Here is a 19,771-nt window from a genome sequence, read left to right as displayed (position 1 = left end):
ATTTTCTTTTCTGAACACCATCTTCAGTGACATTATTGGCCCCCTGGGAGGATTTGATGACTGGCACTGGCCCTAAGGTAAATTGAATTTGAGACCCCTGCTCTGTGGAGACTCCTAGGAGGGGTGAAGCATGTATTTCCCTTTTTGCTTAGCCAGCTCTGCTGGCCAGTACCCCCTCTTTCAAACACCACAGACTTCCACGGGAGTTCCAGAAGTGAGCAGGAGTTACACTCCCCATCAGAATTCTGGCCAGCTCCATAACAGGGTGTAAAGGGGGCTGCGTGTGGTGGGCATATGGGAGAGACGCTTCTTGTAAACATGTCCTTTCTGCAGCCGTACAAGGGCTTGTCAGGGTCTGTCCCGTCACATTCTAAATCAGAATGTGCCAGTTTATAATAGTTATACCAATTGTGGTAATGTGTTATCTCTTGATCTTCCCTCTTGTTAGGTAATTATATGTCTTTCTTATTCTCAGAGTATATTCCAACTACTCATTGGAGCCAATACCCCCATATATATTTAATCTAATCTGTTGGTTTGAACGTTTTAAGCATAGGGATGTATTAATCTTTTGCCTATATTACCTATAAAACAGGACTTTGTGTATAAAAATCTGTTAATGAAGGCCTGAGCGGCTATATTGCCACCTCCTACAGAAGGAGGACAGACATTTTACTTTGAATAGAGTCTCAAATGGCTTTTTTCTTTCTGCTCAGGTATGACAGTTACTGCTTAGAAACTGAAGAAAGTTAAAAACCTTTGGAGAATTGTTCAGTTTAAATATCTAGTGTACCTAGTGACTTTATGCAGTAATATAAGGTGAAAGGCAGAGATGATGTGGGAGTAAATAAGGGGTGTAGTCAGTCTTCAGTGAGGCTATGTAGGTCAATGGGATTCTGGAGAAAGTTAAGTTGTTGTATTGTACATATTGGCTGCATCTATCCTAGCACATGTTAATACCAATTCTTCAGTACCAATGCATCAATATTGCCAGATACACCAGTATAGCGTTACTGCAGAGAAGACTTGGATGTTTTTATAGTTGTCATGAAAACTTGCTCTGCACCTGATGCTAATTACACTAGCACTTACACTGTTGCAGTACACTGAAATGGACATTCAATTTGATAGTGTAGATGCGACCTCTGAGGACTCCCATTGGCTGGGAACCCATTGGCCCTGATCTCCCTCCTGCCCTCCAAACCCCTTAGTCCCAGCCTGGAGCACCCTCCTACACCCCAAAACCCTCATCCCCAGCCCCACCCCAGAGCCAGCATTCCCAGCCAGAGCCCTCACCCCTCCCCGTCCCAGCCCAGAGCCCCCTCCCATACTCTGACCTCTTCATTTCTAGCCCACCCCAGAGCCCACCCTCTCCCACACCCCAACCCCAATTTTGTGAGCATTCATGGCCCGCCATACAATTTCTGTACTCAGATGTGGCCCTCGGGCCAAAAAGTTTGCCCACCCCTGCCGTAGGCTGTGTCTTCACTCAGTAAAAAGATATGTTCTTGAATCAAATTAGTTAATCAGGTAAATTCCTAGTGAAGCTCAGGCAGTTTGGAGTTTTCACACAAGTTAGCAGGTTGAGCTAAAGACTCGACTTTCCCAGTGAAGATAAGGCCTCTGACTCACCTCTGAGTTTGGTACTGTATATCCTTACCTATCTCCACTTATACCTTATCTTTTCTCCCCCTGTTAAATTCTCTCTCTCCCTGCTATTGCTTTATCACCAAATTCTCTATTGCACCCCAACTCTCTCTCCCCCCCTTGCTCCTTGCCCCTGCTTGCTGGGAGCCAATCAAAAAAAAGGAAGCAACAAGCTACAAGCCAAACAAGCAACAAGCTACAAGCCAAAAACTGGCAAAAAAGCGACTCACAAGCCAAGTAAGCCAAAAACAAGCCCGATTTCTGCATGTTTTTTCTGTGCATTTGGTATGTCTGCTCCCAAGTTTCACCTCACTTAAAAACTACTTGCTTACAAAATCAGACATACAAATACAAAAGTGTCACAGCCACACTATTACTGAAATATTGCTTATTTTCTCATTTTACCATATAATTATAAATCAATTGGAATATAAATATTATACTTATACTTCAGTGTGTAGTATATAGAGCAGTATAAACAAGTCATTGTCTGTATGAAATTTTAGTTTGTACTGACTTTGCTCATACTTTTTATGTAGCCTGTTATCAAACTAGGCAAACATCTAGATGAGTTGATGTACTCCTGGAAGATCTCTGAATACCCCTGAGAACCACTGTCCTAGATCACCAGTGTGGCTAGTTAGGCCGACATTCCCTTGCATCCCCCAATACAACTGAAATGCAGGATGTCCCGCAAAATGTGGTGTATTTGAGAGCTCTGGCCTCATCTAAGCTGTTTAATCTACAGAATACATTTATATAGAACATCTGAACTTCTGTAGGGGTGTCTCAATTGTTAAATTGCAGGTGCTGGTATTTTGGGTGCCATTTTCTTTGGAGTCACATTTTAATCTGTGCATATTTCTGTCTATTTGCAAACAGGGTTTTGATTATTTTTAATTACAATTTGTATAAACCTGTTTATTGATATCCATATGTATTACTCTGGCAGCCAGTTGGTTATGTATGGAATAAGATACCTTTTAAATCTTTTAGAGAGAAAATGCACTTATCTTCTGGTATTGACGTGTAGATGGAGTTTCTTTGAATAGGATCATTAAATGAAGTGAAGGAGAAAGAATTAGAAAGGTATCTTAGGGATAACATATTGACATCTCAAAAGAGTACACTTTTGCAACAGGAATTGTATTTTCTTCATTTAGGGAGTCTACCAGCGAACGTTTTCCTTTACATGAACCATCAAAGTGCTTTGCGCAAAGAGAAAAATAATCACCTGCAAAAAGAGGCATGCTTAACTATTTTCAAATGCCAAAAACATACATCTCCTTTAATTGTCATAGGATGACAGTCAAGCAAGTTAAATCTGATTCCTGCCTAGGCACCACTTTCCTTAGGAATTGTTTAAAGTTTGTATTCATGCCAATTAATTATTGTGAGTAAAAGCTTTCTCCCCCTTCCGCTCCAGTGCACTCCACTAGGATGCATAATTAAAGGTGTGGAAATTGCACTTGGTGAATATGAGGTTTGGTAAATAGGAAACCTGAGGAATTTTTCCTTCTTTTAGATAGTCAAGCACATGACGTGCTTGTGTTTGTGGAAAGCAAATCCACAAATCCCATCCCAGAAATGTATAGTGGAAAGTCAAATGGATTTGCTGGGTGCATGCCTTTCCATAACCTTTTGCTAACATGGTTAAAGTAGAAAAATCAAACTCAAAGAATCATTCTTAAGAAAAAGACTCAGATAATCAAATCTACTAAGAAGGATTTATCAGCTGCTAGTATGGCCTTTGTGATTAGCAATCACGAGGATTGAGGAAAATGCTATGATAAAATACCTATTACGTTAACAAAGTACATTATCTATTGTAACTGATACCAAAACATTCATTTTGTTTTGTGCAGTTCAAGCAATTGCTGCTTAAGTCACACTTAGTAATCATGACAAAATAGAAGTCTGGGATTTTAGTAACATCAGTAGCATTAAGTATTGGATGAATAATGAAAACAATTAATCAAATAATTTATTAAAAATATGGTGAAATTCATCTGATAGAGTCGTCTAATATGATTTTGCTAACTCTAGTAATGCCACATGAAAATGCATATACTGAACAGCTCTGTGTACTCAACAACTTGTCTCTCAACAGCAAAACTTGGTCAATAAAAGATACTACTCACCCACCTTGTCTCTTTTTACCAAAGGACAGTAATCAAATGACAGACCATACAAAATTTGTTTATTATGGTATATTTACTGAGTGTGGATTATACCTAGACCTCCCAGAATGTTGTAAAGACCATAAAATCCACAATGTATATTATTCACTTTACCCTGGGGGGAAAAATGGCTGTATTACACTCAAAATCCATTGAAGTTAATAGGATTCTTTTCACTGACTTTAATGGGCTTTGGATCAGACCCCCAAAAGGATGCATTTGAGAAATGTTATTATTGTTATTTTTATTGTCATTATTGTTAGCCATGCAGTTAAGGATGATGTATCAAGGATATTTATTGAGCTACTAAGGGCTTGCCTACGCAGGAATACTCAGGAAAATTAATCTGAATTAAATTTGAATCTGAATTAATTCTGAATAAAAGTGCACACACCAGGGTTTAATGCAGTTTAACTAATCCACTTTAAATTCACATCTTCACTTAATTTGGATTAATTTTGCTGAGTATCCCTGTGTATAGAGAAGCCCTAACTCTTATTAAGAAGTTGGGAGTGTTTGTATATGAATGAATACCATTTGAGTTAATTTCATCCACCAGAATTAGAAATTTGGGGTGTTATTTTCAACAGCACTGAGTGTTGGCATAGTCACACCCATTAATGTCAATCTGACAGGGGTTCTCAAACTGGGGGTCAGGACCCCTCGGGGTCACAAGGTTATTACATGGGGAGGTTGTGAGCTATCAGCCTCCACCCAAACCCTGCTTTCCCTCCAGCATTTATAATGGTGTTAAATATATTAAAAAAGTGTCTTTCTTTATAAGGGGGGGAGGGGTCGCACTCAGAGGCTTGGTATGTGAAAGGGATCACCAGTACAAAAGTCTGAGAACCACTGCAATAGGAGCTTTAGATTTGACTTCAGTGGCATTTTAAAAACTACCACCATTAAGTTCCTATACAGATTTTTTTTTGTGTAAAATATATATTGGTCTTGTCAAACATAACATTACTCTGTGGAGCAGTATAAAGATATGCATGAAGATAAAATACCTTTACTATTTACTCACTGGATAGAAGGCTAGGAATTTTCCTGAGATTCAGATTTTGTGCAGATACAGACACGTTTCAATGAAATTCAACTTTAAAAACCACACACTAAATCTGTGTTTAGATTTTCCTCTGATTTCTTGCCTGTATGTTATTGTCCCTCTTCCCCTGAAGCAGCTTGTAGCACTTATATAAAAGGGACAGCACAGTTTGTGATTGTTGCACACTAAACAAATGTTGCAGAGGTCATCTTTTCCCTTGCTGGTGAAAAAAACCCCTAAAGGTAACATTACCTCACACATGCAAACGGGCAGTCATAATTTGGTCCCGTGTAGATTGCTCTGAATTTGTATAACAATAAAATCATATGAAAAAATTAGATTATTTTCACTAGTGTACTTTTATATACTTAATCCAAATTGAATTTCATGTGTTGTTGTAGTGTCCAGTCCTTTAAATGGGTTTAAGTCTGTCTGGAGAGTCTCACCCTCTTTCATGACCCTTACTGACCCAACCACAGCATCGACACCAAATATGGGGCCAAATCCACAGCTGGTGTAAATTACTGTAGCTCCATTGATTTGCCGATTTACACCTACCAAGGATTTGGGCCTTAAATTCACTGACCACTCCCTCCTGTGGAACATTAAATAGCACCAGTTCCAACATCCTTCCTCAGGATTAATCACTATTCACTTAGCAGCAATTAGTCATTACAACTTCTTGCTTCTTATTGCTTAACTAGTAAAGCTGGTTGGAGAAAAAACGGGGAAAGTTTTTCACACCATTTTTTCAGATTCCAATTTTTTATCCTTATAAACTAAGCAGTTTTTAATCCTTTATGAGACTTTGCTGCTTATCCCATGATCATTCGTTTATTTATTAATCACCTCCGATTGCTCATCAACAGCATTTTAAAAGCCCAAATAAATTAGGTATGAGTCATCTTTCTCTACTATTTTACTAACATTTTCAAAGAATTCTAGCATAACAGAGATGCACATTTTTTCTGTATGTAAAGTCTGTTAGACGAACATTATACTAATTCAAGAATTATACTAATCAATTCTAAATTCAGCCTTATAGCACAAAATCTGCCATAGATACAAACAATAATATTTTCCTTTACAAAAGGAAACATCCCCTGTCCCCATAAGGCAACTGGATGCTACCTAATAACAGTACAAACACAATAAAAAAGGTTATGCCCTCTGGAAGCATGAAGATATGCATAATGTCAAACACAGGAAAATAAAGCTGGTGTAGGACGAGTGGTCAGTATGTAGCCGGTTGTTATATTGAGTATTGACTCTGCTGCTGGAATGTCAGTGTCTCATTGCCGGAGGAAACAGGGCCCACTTCCATAAAGGAAGCAGATATGTCCATGCTCAGGAAACCATTCCTTGATGTTGACAGTCTTGCTAGCTAAACACCCTGTGTCTAAAAGGCTTCCTTTTCAGAAAAGAGTAATGAGCACAATAATGAGCTGCTTCAGCACAATCTAGAGTCTTCGGGCAGCTGAACTCTGGGCTCGATTCACAAAAGGATTTAGGTACAAAACTGCCATTTTAGGCACCAAAATCCCAGAATCAGGCCCCACTGGGATTCACAAAGCTCCTCCTCAGCTGCCGCTGAACCTGTAGGTGCCTAAATTTTTGCCTATGTGTTTGCCTCTGTGCACACACACTGCAGCCCTACATCAGCTATCCACACACTTAAGCCTCAGAGCAATGCATGAACCATGAAAAGATGGGAATTCCTCGGTCTAACTTGTCTGCAGGGCCCAAGCCGGCATAGAGCTTTTCTGTTGGATCAGGACCCTACAGATGAGCTTACACAAAACAGATGGAGGAGAAGCACTTTCCTCATAACTTTTAGCCCAGTGGCTAGGGTTCTCAGCTGGGATGTGGGAGACCACCAATTCAAGTCCCCACACTAACTAAGGGGGAAAAGGAATTTGACCAGGGATGTGCCACAACTCAGGTGAGTGTTCTAACCACTGGATTATGGGATGTTCTGATATGGTGGCTCCCTCAGTCTCTCCTGTTCAAGCTGTTCCTAGGGTTGCCAGGTGTCTGGTTTTTGACCGGAATGCCCAGTCAAAAAGGGACCTTGGCAGCTCCAGTCGGTACTACCGACCGGGCCGTTAAAAGTCCAGTTGGCAGTGCAGCCAGGTCCCTGAAGCCCCTAGATGCATGGGCAGCCAGGGAGGATCCTTGCGCAGCTCCCATTGGCTGTGAACCACAACCAATGGGAGCTGCAGAAGCGGCACCTGCAGGCGCAAGGGTAGCATGTGGAGCCTCCCTGGCTGCCCCCGCAGTTCCCATCGGTTGTGGTTCACAGCCAATGGGAGCTGTGGAGCTGGCCATCGGGGTGGGGGCAGCTCGCGGAGCCTCCCTGGCCGGCAATGCTTCTAGGGGCTTCAGGACCTGGTGGCCACCTCCCGGGAGCCATGGTAAGCGCTGCCGGGACCCTGCATCTTGAACCTTATCCTGCACCCCAACCACCTGCTCCAACCCAGAGTCCCCTCCCACACCCAAACTCCCTCCTGCAGCCCGCACCCTCACAACACCCTGCCCCAGAGCCCTCTCCTGCACCCCAAACCCAGATGGACCCCAGATGCACCCCAAACCCAGATGCACCCCAAACCCAGATGGAGCCCGCACCTGCTTCCACACTCCGAAACCCTGGGGCCCTGCCCAGAGCCCTCTCCTGCACCCTGAACCCCTCATTTCTGGCCTCACCCAGAGCCTGCACCCCAGATGGAGCCCTCACCCCTCTCCCGCATCCCAACCCCCTGCCCCAGCCCAGTGAAAGTGAGTGACAGTGGGGGGAGAGTGAGTGATGGAGGGTGGGGGAGGGAACGAGCAGGGTCGGGGCCTCAGAGAAGGGGCGGGGCCTCGGGGCAGGGGGCAGGGCAAGGGGGTTTGGTTTTGTGTGATTAGAAAGTTGGCAACCCTATCTGTTCCACTGTGGGAAAATATTTTTTAAAAGTCATTGGAACAGGGGGACTGGATCCTGGGGTCTCTCACCTCCCACCTGAGTACTCTACCCAGCAGGCTACAGAGTCATTCTCATGTTTGTGCGTGCTCTCCCTCTGGCCCAATGGTTCTCTTATTATATAATGAAGACCCCTCACCAGCTAGTAAAGTGGGGGAGCTGCCTAGTGTGCTGGCTTTGGTGAATCCCATTCTGAGGCACCTATATCTCCCCATGCATTGTATAGGTGTGTAATCACCCTATTACAAATGTGTATTTCCTTGATAGAGCTCCTCTCCTTCTAACTCAGTTTTTCTCCCCTAGCTCCTCCCAGGGTTCTGACTTACTGCACTGGATAATTGCTTACCTGCCATTCTCTTTCAGCCTAAGTCATTAAACTAGCCCAGTACAGATTCCTAACAGCAGCAGTGAAAGCAAGTGTTTCTTGTCTTCTTGCCAGCAAGATTGCCTGACATGTTTTCAACCACATACATTTATGATCTTCAACTGCTGCTGTTAATTAGCTCTGAGTACACTTTTAGATGTCAATTTCACCTATGTGCTTTAAGCGGCAACACCAGCTGTTTCTAAGGCCAACAGCTAGCTGAAGGTGTTTGTGATAGAGAGCTGTATGTTGGGTTAAGCATAAGTATTTTGTGCTTTACTCCTCTCCCTCCCTTCTCCTTCCTCCATTAGAGGCTGTGTTCTCAAAGTGTTTTCAGGAGTGCGAGTTCAGGGTGGGTGGGTGTATAGAGAGTGTTGTGTTTTTGTTCCATAGTTGTTTGCAATGTTGTTGTAGCATGTTGGTCCCAGGATATGACAGAGACAAGGTGGGTGAGGTAATATCTTTTATTGAACCAACTTCTGTTGCTTTGTCCAGTAGAACAGATTGGGAGAGTGCACACTCCGTTTCTTTTGTTGTTTAGTAGTGAGAGTTCTTAGTTGTTTTTTAGTGGTTTGTAGTGTGTGAGGGGCAGTCTGCCTGGCGTAGAGACTGGGAGGGAGAGTGAGGGTGTTCTGCCTCTCTCCCCTTGTTTTTGTTTGTGACCTTATTGATCTAAGCAGATTTTCCATGAAACTGGAACAATTTCACAACATGGAAATACAAATGTGAAAACCTCCGATTACTGTTTTTAAATGTAATTGTAAATTTTTGTGGTGGTCTAGCTTTTACCATCGGCTGCCTGCACAATTCTTTCCTGGCCTGTCACGCTGATGTGGCCTTTGTAAGACCTGGCTGGATGTGGATGCTGACCCAGTTCCTGCACAGCTGGTTCTAGCCAGGTACAGTGTGACCCACTAACTTCATAAAGAACGAAATGTGGTGGTCAGAGTAACTGATTTTAATCTTGCTTATGGAACACAAGATGGCCAGCCAGAGAAATGAGTCCATTCAAGTAAATTGCTATTTCTTGTAGGGTGGGTGAGAACATTTAAAGTTCTGCTGCCACCATGTTACATGGATCTCTCCTGTTGACACTTGTATAAAATACTTGAATAGCCAGAGGTAGAATGATTTTATAGCCTAGTAGTTAGGACACTTACCTGGGAGGGCAGACACTCAGATTTTAGGGCCCCTCCAGAACAGAGAGTCAAACCTGGGTCTCCCACATCCCATCACAGTGCCCTAATCATCTGGCTATTAGGAATTCAGGGGGGTCACCACCACCTCCTCCTTGGTTTTAAGAATCTAGCCATTCATTTCCTTTCCTTTTATTAAAAAAGGTTAAAAATGCCAGAAAGCAAAACATTTAATTCAATTCAAAATTATTTTTTTCTCACACATTGATTTGCCAAAAATTCTGAAAAATTTGGGTTTCGGTTCAACCTGAAGCAATTTGTTTTAAAAAACTTTTTGGAACTACCAGCAAATCAGTTATTCATATGGCTCTTCTCCCATCTCCACCCTATCCATATTTCTGAGCAGTCTTTGCACTCTGAAAAACATAAAGATTGCCGTTGTAGCTGACCATGTTCTCATTGGCACATGGTGGGGAAGACTGACTGTATCCATCTCCACTACTTTACTGTGGGTAGAAAGGACCAGACACCATCTAACCCATAATTTATCATCAATTAATAACTAATAACACTTCTGTACAAATATTGGCTTTTGAAAACCAAAGATTTGATTAAAGGAAAACAAGCTCCCATCCAATTCCTCTTGTGGCAAACACTTAGGCCTTGGCTACACTTGAGAGTTAGAGCGCTGGTGGTGGCTTTACAGCACTATAACTCACTCCCTGTCCACACTTGCAAGGCACATACAGCGCTGTATCTCCCTGGCTAGAGTGCTGGTTGTACGCCACCTCCACAAGAGGAATAAAGAGAATAGTACTGCTGCTGCTGCTGCAGCACTGGGGTGCCAGTGTAAACAGGGAATAATCTTACTACGCTGTAACTGACCTCCGGAACCTTCCCATAATGCTTTTAAGTAAAGATTACGCTCTTTGTTTTGTTGTGATGCCTCTGTTTGTTTTGTTGTTTGCCTCTGTTTGTGAACTCCGGGCTCCCGGAGCTGCTTATCTAAAAAACAAACACAGCTACTGTTTGCTGTGAATGAGCTCCCTTTGGAACACCCGCAGCTAGTGTTTGCTTGAAGAGAGGGGAAGGAAGGGGCTTGAGGAGAGAAGCAGCGCGGCATGCGGGAGGGAAGAAGGGGGGTCCGTTTTGGGGAGGCTGCTTATCTGGTCTGTAAGGGAAAAAAACAAAGAAGGCTATTTGCTTTCAGTGAATGGGTCAGAACTTGCAAGGCAGCTGCTGACGGAGTGTTGGCTCCAAAAATCCACTCTCTCTCTCTCCCCCACGCTCCCTGTCACACTCCACCCCACCCCGCTCTTTTGAAAAGCAAGCTGCAGCCACTTGAATGCTGGGATAGCTGTCCATAATGCACCGCTCCCAATGCCGCTGCAGATGCTGCAAATGTGGCCACGACAGTGCGCTGCTAACTGTCAGTGTGGCCACACTGCAGCGCTTTCCCTACTCAGCTGTACGAAGACAGCTTTAACTCCCAGTGCTGTACAGCTGCAAGTGTAGCCATACCCTTAGAAGGGAAAAACCCTTAAGCTATTTGTCACTTTTTCAATAACAGTCTTAAACTGCTGGGTGCAAGTCTTCTCCCTTGGGCTGTCAGATATCTGTGATCTCCCCAGCTCATACGCTCCCAAACAAACTCGGTCAGCAGCAATGTAATAACACACAGAGACTTTTATTTTAGTCAAAGGCTTTCACACAGAGTCTCCAATTCACCCCATTGAAGGAGTTAAGTATTAATTTTGTCCCCAGGCACTTCCGTTGCCTTGTGATATTCTTGTGATCATTTATGTTAGTAATAAAAAGGTTTACTTTTTCCAATACAGCATTTGAACGATGTTAAAAACCCTATCATATAAATGTTCTAATTCACGTCTGGGATGGGGAGTTGTAAAGGATTTTGTTTGTTTAACAATTGTGGTTGGTCAGTGTTTGGCTCAGCGTGGCCGTGAAAGATCCTCTGACACTTTTCATAAAGAACAGAGGTTTGGCCAAACTTGCCACACTGTAAATCTTTCAGTACATGAGACAGTGGCATAGTCTGCAGGGCTGTCAAATATCATTTATCTTATATGAGCCCATTGCATCTGGCAGGCCCATCACACAGATCTAGTTCAGCACCCATCTACATGTCCCAGACAACTACAGACACCCAGCACCCCCACTCATCCCTAGGATACTCAACCATTCTCCCCTCTTCCTCAGCCAAAGCTAACTAGCTTTGGGCAGATGCCTAGACCACCACTGATTGGGCCAGGGTGTGCAGACCATGAGCTGAAGTTTGTTGTCATATGCAAATTAGTTCACTAAATAATTTGCAAAATATGTCATGAATGATAGCTCAGTGGTTTGAGCATTGGCCTGCTAAACCCAGGGTTGTGAGTTCAGCCCTTGAGGGGGCCATTTAGGGATCTGGGATGAAAAATCTGTCTGGGGATTGGTCCTGCTTTGAGCAGGGGGTTGGACTAGATGGTCTCCTGAGGTCCCTTCCAACCCTGATATTCTATGATTCTATAATTGAGTGGCACAGGATAGAGAGCTCAGAGGAGGCTCAAGTTTGAACACACAGATCTTTTCTGGGCTTCCAGGTGTAACCAGAATAATACAAGCTTGGAAAAAGGCCTTGGCTGCATCCTTTCCATAAAGCCATACAGTGGGTAAACAGAGATATTGTACCTCTGGGGCTATCCAAATGAATGAGCCAAAACTACATTATAATAAAACCCAACCATTGTTTTTAATGCTGGCAGAGCACTCACAATAAGTGCCTGTTCCCTGAGAGATGACTACAGGCAGCACCTCACCTCTGGGACACTTTCTCTTTCACTTTGCATTCCCATAACCTCTAACACCACATCCAGTGTCAACCAGAGAGGAAAAACCCTTACAACCCACAACAACAAACAGGGCAGCTCTGATATTTACCTGGAGTTTCACAACCAGGGCTGCTGGAACAGTTTATATAGTCATGGCGCTGAGAGCCATTGGACCAAACTGTAAACCCAGTATATAATGGAAACCACTTGAAGACACCCAGCACCCCTAGCTCCAGCCCCCATGTTGTCACACAGCCTGGTTTTTGTTCAGTAAAGTCCCTTTCTCCCTTCTACAACGGAGTAACCCACGCGTCTTTAAGGTGCTGAGCTTTGCTGAGCTCAGGTGCAACTAATGAGCTGGGATTGTACCCCTTCATGAACGCCCCCCTACTGAGACACTCTAGGCTGCTGTGACTAAGGGCTGGTCTACACTATGGGGGGAGATCGATCTAAGTTACGCAACTTCAACTACGTGAATAACATAGCTAAAGTCGATGTACTTAGATCGCGGTCGGCAACCTCTGGCACGCGGCTCGCCAGGGTAAGCCCACTCGCCCGCGTCGCTTCCCACCGCCCCCATTGACCTGGGACGGCGAACCGCGGCCAGTGGGAGCTGCGATCGGCCAAGCCTGCCAACGCGGCAGATAAACAAACTGGGCCAGCCCACCAGGGTGCTTACCCTGGTGAGCCGTGTGCCAGAAGTTGCTGACCCCTGACTTAGATCTACTTACTGCGGTGTCTTCACTGCAGTATGTCAACAGGAAACGCTCTCCCGTAGATTCCCCTTGCGCTTCTCATTGAGGTGGAGTACTGGAGTTGACGCTAGAGTGATCGATTTATCGCATCTATATTAGACACGATAAATGGACCCCCGCTGGATCGATCACTGCCCATCGATCTGTCCAGTATTGTAGACATACCTTAAGATCTCTTTATAGGGGCAGCACTAGGGCAAGGTGCAGCAGGGCGGTGGGGTGCCCCTGAAGAGGACCAAAAGACCTGTGTAGCACTCCATTCATGTACTTTAGAAGCTTTACCCTGTTTTGTTATGAGCCTGTTGTACCAGGGAATCTAGGGGATTTAAAACTAGAATCTTAAACTGCTAGCCATTTCCTAGGGTAATTAAACATGTACCTTCTGTTTACAGAAAGACGACTTGTTTCCAACATAGTCCAGTTTGGTTTTCTGTTTTTTTCTTTCCCTTTTTCCGTGTATTTTTTTTTTAAGACTAGTGTGCTAAAAATAGCTCATGCATTGTTTTGGAACATACAGTACTCTGCTTCACTTTAACTCTGCTTTAAAACTGCAATGTGATTGGTCATGACCCTGGGCAGAAGGAAAATTAAGACCTTTGCATGTGGCATACAAAAGAGATCTAGATTCAATCTTGTAAAGAAAAACAGCTAAACATTTATGTGATTAGGAGGAACAGCATATTCCTCTGTACCCATGTGCTTCTGGATGCATTCCAAGATATTAATAGCAGGAGTGACAGGGCTGTACATTATATTGTTATTTCCTACTTGGAGAGAACAGAATGTTAGACTGTGAGAATATGACATGGAAACTATGTGAGTTGGCTGCACTGTTCTATTTTATTTACTCCTTCTTAAATCTTTCTGTCCTTTTGTGCTTTTGCAATCACTTTAAAAAGGATTCACTTTTTACTCAAGAGGAGGAAAACAGGGGTTTCCTCTCAGGATCAGATTATGGCCCATTTAATCCAATATTTTGTCTTTTATCAGTTACAGAAGCCAATGATGCATTATATGAAGGATTAAAACTTGCTTTACATTTCTCCACCCAGTTGGTGATCACTTTTTGCCAATAAGTATGAATACTGATAGGCTTAATTTTTTTATCTTAATTGGATAACTGCAGATATTACATATTCATATAAATCCTTTTCATGTAGATCTCATTAAGCTACATGGTTTGCACCAATAATATCCTTCAGCTGTGGGTTTCACAAGTTAATTATTAGAACTATTTGCAGTGAATAATTGATTCACCTAAAAGGAAGTCAGATACTTTGAAGAGCCTGGTCTAGTAAATTAGGCAGAAAAGAACGTCTCTGTTTTTAATTGTTGTTACAACCTGGCCTAGAACCTGCTGTATGATCACCAATCTGTTATGAGTAGATCCAAATGATGGCTGCCACGTGCTTCCAAGTCAAGTGGGTCTAAACTGAGTCTAATCATGTTCCTAGCTCTGCGTCTCTAGGGCTCAGTCCCAGGTACAGATGTCTTATCTGAGCCCTGCCTTGAGCCATGGGCCTTTGCAGTCCAGCTGCCCTAGACCCTGGAACCAGTGTTTCAGACCTTGTAAGCTCCCTAGTTTCCAATACACAGTCCCTCAGAGTTTCACTTAGCTGTGAGCGCTCTGTCTTCTATTTCAAACCCATCAGGAACAACGTGGCAGGAAGGCAAGGAACACAGGCTTAGCAAAGCAATTTCTTAACTACAGATGTTTTACTCTTTAAAAAGCACTGGAGTTACAGATCTATGCACAATACAAAAGTCTTGAGACTTAACTCCTGAGTCCGATGTCAGATGTTCTGAGTCCAAGGTCTTGTCAGTGTTTCAGGCTAGGGGGAGTCCCTCCTGACTTCTCTCTCACGCTACAGACCAATCTCTTTACATGTGCAATGAATGATGCACTCTCACCACCGCCCAAGCACTCCTTCTTAAATATTGTCTGTTGCGTTTTGCCATGTGCACCACTGGCATGCTTGTCCCTTTCCCCCTTTCCGGGTTCCTGCATAGAGAGTCTATTTTCCCTCAACTACCAGCCTATCCCAATGGAACAATCATAGTCAATGGCCTTAGATTGTTATAGTGAAGGAGGAACTCTGAGATGTCATCAGTGAGGCGTCAAACAACTTTCCTGGGCAAGCATAGCTGACTGGAATGCACCATAATAACTTTGCCTTGGGCAATATTAGATGTGAGTTCAGCACATAGCGCAAAATGGAGTTTCTGATCCGAAATGGAGGTTACAGTACAAAATGGAGTTCACTGTTTGACCCAGACATATCCTGCTGTGTTACAATGGCCATGAATTCTCTTGACTTTTGATTTTTTACAGATTCATTTCTCATTCAAAATATAGATGCATGTGTACCAATATAGATCCCTTTGCAGGTCCACGTGTACTCATTTTGATCAGTTCAAGCATGAAGGACTGAGTGTGTTCATTATCCTTTATTAGCTCCTAGAATGATGGCCTTAGAGTTAACCTCACTACTTGGGTATTGCTGTTATTTTTTAGGGATAGACCATGGTATCTGTGGTACCACACCGTGGTAAGTACCAACATAAATAGTAACCACTGAATTAACACACAAGGGCAGTCTTCCCTGGACAAATTTTTCTAAAAGCACCAAATAGAACTTAGGCTCCCAAGTAACTAAAAGGCTTTTCAAAATGTTGCCCACCCCCCTTAGCTTTACAAGAGCATGGTAAACGTCTATTCACATAGTTTTATCAGACATATTTCACACATTCTGGTGTTTATGGTGGTGAAATCTTTAGAAATCTAGAAATATAAACAATGAACTACATTTGTGCTTGCTTCTTTGCATGAACATTATACCTGAGTGCCATAAGATAAAGGTTTCAAAATGGCAATGGTAATACATCAGAAAGCTGCACAAAAGGTTGGGAAAGTTGCAAAATCAAATGAACACCAAAAACATGAAATAAACTCTTTGCCTGATTCATTTCTACCATCCTCCTCCAAATCTTTTGCCAAGCAAAGCAGAAAGAAGTTTGACAAAAGCCCTGGCATATGCAGCCTATCCGCAGACAACAGATTATCTATGTCTAGACCGAGCAGTAATAGCCCACTGCAAAATGGTGGGAAAAAGTCAAAGAATATTGACAACTTGTGGCTGCAGCTATGTTGGGTGCTAAGTTAAGGTTGCCATTACAAACCAGAACATAGCTCTTCTTGTTCTCTAGCTATATTAAGAAGTTGCCACACTGCATATGCAATTTTCTCTCTTCCTCATGTGCATGTAAATTATAATATGGTCTTTAATTACCTGATCACATGTATATTCAGGATCAACTTCTGCCTGACTCTTACTCGGGAGTACAATGAGGAGCAGGAGGGTGGAGAAGGCAGAAGAAATCCACTCCCCATATTGCATAGCCTGAGAAAGGCAAAAGAGAATTGCAGTCCCTGTACTCAGAGGATTTCATTGACTGCTCCTATCTTTGCCCCCCCCCACAAGGAATACACAGCATGACAAAAGGGCCCTGATCCCCCACCCCAGAAAGAAATGTAATTGTAGGTATACTCTATCTGTATGTCAAGGAGTTCAGGGAGGTTTTTTTTTTTTTTAAGTATTCAACATTGCATTCTAAACATAATCTTTTATGCATAGATTGTACAACACATAACTAAGAATGGGGCACAGTATCCGGATATTTGCTAGATTTGAGGGCTTACTGTATTCCACAGACCCTGCCTTGTCCGATAGCTATGGTACAAGATGGATAAGCACTTGCACCCCTAAATGATTGTGTCGATCTGTCAACCCTATTTCCTTTTCCTTATCCAAGGATGAAAATTATCTCATCTTCAGGATATTTGGTCAGCTGTTGTTCCTCCACTAACAGCCACATCCACAACCAAAATAATGGTTTTTATAAAAAGAAACATGAAGACAAAGAGGAGAATTTCTGCTGTCTCCGACCCAGCTGTGATGTGTAAAGCTCTGCTATAGGACTCAATTTCAAATAATTTCAATATTGGTAACATTAAATAATCCTTGTCTGCTAATACCAACCTTTGGCTTTCAGAGTCTGTGGTGCCCAAATTCTCTCCATCTGTTCCCTGAAGCTAACAGTCTGTTGCAACATCGAGACAGATTCAGAGTCAAGTGAGAATCCTTTCACAGTGCGAACAGCACCCCTTCCAGGTTTAATGTTTACAGGCACACTCTCCTCTTGTTGTGGGTAGAAGCAGGTGTCAAAGACTCCATTAGCATGGTGAGACAGGACTTCATATTTCAACCAACATGGTATATTTCACCTTTTCTTTGCTTGGAGCCTTTCCACAACAAGCTATTTGGAACTCATTCGCTACTAACAGTTTTCATGATTATTTCAGGAGATATTCCCTTCCCAACCCCAAAACACAGAAGAGGTGTACTATGGGAGTTTCAGACTTTCCTCTGATGCACTGTGGGTTGCTCCATTACAGATCAAACACTGAACTAGATTTAATCCAGAGCAAAAATACAGTTGGTTTCTCTTCTTGAGTGAAAAGTGAATCCCTTTAAAAGTGATTCAGTTAAAACTATTTGGGGGCTGAGTTTTCAAATTCAAAAAGAGAGAAAGTAGAAAAAAATTGGTCATATTAAATATATTTTAGGGAAGAATATATTTAATGTTTGTTTGTTTGTTTTTAAAGTGGAGTGAATTAACAGGCACATTAGTTCTCTTTCCTGGCACAGAAGTGGTGCTACAGCTTTGAACCACCAACCCTGATATAAAAGTGGAATCTCCATCACTTGAGATACAGCAACAGCTACTGTAACTTTTAATAGTTATTCTCTCTGTGGGGCATGCTCTGGTAGCAAGGGAACTACAATGATTTTGTTTTCTGCATACTATAGTTTAAATTTCTAGGATACTGCTGTTTCAAAAGCAGCTGCCATTTTGTGAGGTAGATTGTTGTAGCACATTAAAGAGGCAACATACACTGTGCTCTCTAATAGAGACTTGACTTTTGGTTCCGTTTTGTTTTGTTGTTTCTTTTAATTTAAATATAAATAACTCTCTATTCTGTAAGCCTTTAAATTAGCATCTCACACCTAGGCAAGAAGGGTTACAAATGGTACTGGATTCCACTGAGTTAAGTCAACAAAACAATAGCGGCCCAGAAATCAGAAGGAGTTTAGTACAGGCATTCCAACTAGAAGAAAATGTATAGAAGGAACAAATTATTTTTCCCTTTAAACCTAGAAACAAATACTTTTTATGTTTGAACTTGTAGGGCTGAGTTTTGAGAGGTGTGTTGAGCGAACTAAAAAATGCTTTATACCTGGCTTTGTGTCCGTAAATACCAGTACCTATTTGTGTGCACACGTACAGTTTTTCAAATGCCCTGTTACTCTTCCCCCTCTAGCACTAGAAAATTGAGTCCTTGCTCTGTGACTGATTTTGATTTTAAAGAGCATAATTTTTAAAAACTAAAGTGTTTTATAGTTGCTCTTTTAAAACCAAAGAGTCTCATTCTTGAGCACAGCAGAAGATTACAGATTCTGAGCTTCCATATTCCTAAAGCAGTCACTTGAGTCTTTTATTATGACTGTACTTACTCCCACTGTGAAATCACCCCAAGGGGCCCCCTCTGCATGATTTATTTAACAAACGATGCATTTATGTTCCCTGTAAGGCTGTTCCATTAGAAATACACTATTTTGCCATTTAAATTAGCATTGGGCCCAAGCGATGAATTTGGAGCTGAATTCCCCCAACAGGTGAGGGATTTTGCATCTGATATTCTCCTGCAGACTTCTCTGTAGAATGACAGGCCAGAGAAACAAAGGTGGAGATTTGCAAAGCTGCCTAAGGGTATATATACTCTGCATATTAAACCAGAGCCTGTGTGACCCATACCTGCAGACTTGTTGCCAAGCTCAGATTTCAGTGCCCACCCTGCATTGCTATGCGAGCCTCATACCCATGCCAGTGCATCCATACTGAGCTATGCTGACATGAGTCAGACACTGTGGCTTTTTGGGGGGGATGTATCCCAGAGTTCTTAGTGCCCTTGTGAGCTGTAGCTACTCTAGGGCTTGTTTCATGGTGTGTTTTGGTAGATCTCATCTGTCCATCCCGCAGCACTTGACCACCAGCTGAACCATTTCTGGGTGGTGAGAGCTCCCTGCAACCAAAGCTAGCAACATGGATCCAGCACTGGTGGAAGACCTTCTCCTGCTCACACTTTCACTCCTATTTTGGGAATCAGGCACAGCATCTGAGAGATGCTGATGGACATTTCAGTGGCACTATTTGTTCTATTGAAGGCACCTTTTGAAGGGTGTACAGACATGGTATCTGCAACCCAGCTGATGCTGCTTATGTCAGTTGCCAAAACCACAGTTCCCCCCTATGTAGACCAGCACTTCTGGACACCAACATCAAGACGCATGTATGAGGGAGGCCATCCCTGTCCAAAAGCGGGTCACTGTAGTCATCTGGAAGCTAGTTACCCCTGACTGCTATAGGTCCATGGCTAACCAGTTGGCAAGCCAACTCTGGGGGTGTGTGGTAGTGGTGGTTGGTGAGGCAATCAGGACTGTGGCTTACCCAAAGGTGGTGGGCATTAGCAGTGTTCCTGAAATAATTACCAGCTGTGAGGGAATGGGCTTCCCAAACTGCCCAAGAGCTATCAGGGGGACTCGTGCCCACAGTTTGCCCTCTGCAAAGAAGGTCTGAGTACATAAACTGAAAAGGGTACTAATTCCATCATTATGCAGGGCCTGGTTGACCAAAGAGGCAGATTCACGGACACCAATGTGGTAAGTGATTTGAATGCCCAGTTCCCAGTTGGCAGCGTTGAAAATATCAGCTGATGTGCAAATCTGAATCCA

General features: G+C 42.9%; 1 long non-coding RNA gene across 1 annotated transcript in view; it reads right to left on the bottom strand.

Moving 5' to 3' along the window:
* The window catches only part of LOC120409281, a 63,199-nt gene extending 46,178 nt beyond the window's left edge, over nucleotides 1-17,021 (bottom strand). Inside the window, exons 1-2 of the long non-coding RNA XR_005601235.1 lie at nucleotides 16,958-17,021; nucleotides 16,208-16,318 (exon numbers count right to left, since the gene is read on the bottom strand). This is a non-coding gene — a long non-coding RNA (uncharacterized LOC120409281). The remainder of the gene's footprint in view (nucleotides 1-16,207; nucleotides 16,319-16,957) is intronic.
* Nucleotides 17,022-19,771: the final 2,750 nt, after the last annotated feature.

Source organism: Mauremys reevesii, linkage group 1 (assembly GCF_016161935.1).
Source record: "Mauremys reevesii isolate NIE-2019 linkage group 1, ASM1616193v1, whole genome shotgun sequence".
Classification (NCBI taxonomy): domain Eukaryota; kingdom Metazoa; phylum Chordata; order Testudines; family Geoemydidae; genus Mauremys; species Mauremys reevesii.
Note: the sequence above shows the minus strand (reverse complement) of the source record. Positions and strands in the feature narration are given on the sequence as shown.